Source organism: Chrysochloris asiatica, unplaced genomic scaffold, assembly GCF_000296735.1.
Source record: "Chrysochloris asiatica unplaced genomic scaffold, ChrAsi1.0 scaffold00007, whole genome shotgun sequence".
Lineage (NCBI taxonomy): Eukaryota > Metazoa > Chordata > Mammalia > Afrosoricida > Chrysochloridae > Chrysochloris > Chrysochloris asiatica.
Genome location: NW_006408525.1, coordinates 9,695,792 through 9,696,953, shown reverse-complemented (window position 1 = coordinate 9,696,953; position 1,162 = coordinate 9,695,792). Strand labels below are relative to the sequence as shown.

The 1,162-nt window shown below is 45.9% G+C and overlaps 1 protein-coding gene across 1 annotated transcript in view; it reads left to right on the top strand.

Moving 5' to 3' along the window:
• Positions 1–1,162, top strand: part of GDPD1 (glycerophosphodiester phosphodiesterase domain containing 1) — a 79,524-nt gene that overhangs the window by 75,714 nt on the left and 2,648 nt on the right. The window lies entirely within an intron of this gene.

Below are 1,162 nucleotides of genomic sequence, written 5' to 3'. Positions count from 1 at the left end.
AGATGCTTGTGGACCATCCAGGACATTGGATAGTTTGCTAATAGTGTAAATCATGTATATGACACTTTGGTGGGGTGGGACATGCAATGAAGGTTTGTGGAACCCTGATTTTGGGATTGGTCAGTTTTGCCATCCCAATAGATTTTAAATGAGCCATCCCAGAGGCAGAAAGGGAGGATTTCACTCCGATTAAGAAAGAAGAATCAGAATGGAACATTTCTATTGGATCTGAGATCCCTGCACTGCATTTCTTTGGTCCAGAGAGCTTTTACATTGACAACTATGAGAGAGGGCAAGAAGCAGTGGCAAAGAAATAGCTTTGGAGAGGCAGCAGACCAGGAGACCAGCATGAGATTGTGTGGTGGGCTTCTGGACCCAGAGTGAGAATGCTTCTGGACACATACTGATGGAGCTAGGATCACCTACCTCACACAGTGAGAAAGCTGAGAGTCTTTGGGCAGGCAGCTTGCTGGAAGAGTACAATACCTCTGAACACCTATTGCTGTTGTTTTCAGGTGCTATTGAGTTGATTCCAACTCATAGCAACCCTGAACAGGATTTCCAAGGAGTAGCTTGTGGATTTGAACTACCAGCCTTGATGTTCACAGTCCAGTGCTTATCCTACAGTGCCATACCAGGAGCCCTATTAGAAGAGAGAAAGAGCTGTGTAACACTTCCAAAACACAGCAGTCAGAAGCCAAGAGGCCTCAGGGTCTGGTGTATCTTCACCCACTGCCAATACTTTCCGAGTAAATCCTAACTCCCTAACTCTGAGTGTGGTCTGTGAATTCTGTGTGACCATTGCAAGAAATCATTTATGGAGCCCAGCAAAAGTAGCAAGTACCAGGAAGGGATGGTTGTTGTCAGAACTGGTAAAAGGTTGGAGGGTGAAGGCATGTCTGACCTCCACCTCGTACGACTCAGCCTTGGACAGCTGGTGTTGACCATCTTGATTATTCTTCTCCCACTGCCTGAAGTTACAAGAGATAAGATAGTTCACATAGACTACTTTATACCTACCCAGTCATTTGGTAGAGTCCTGGTATGTCACTGTAGTAAAAGCACTGGATGACTAACTGAAAGGTTGGCAGTTCAAACCCACCTGCCACTCCTTGGAAATCCTACATAGGGTCGCTGTGAGTCAAGACCCACTCAATGACAC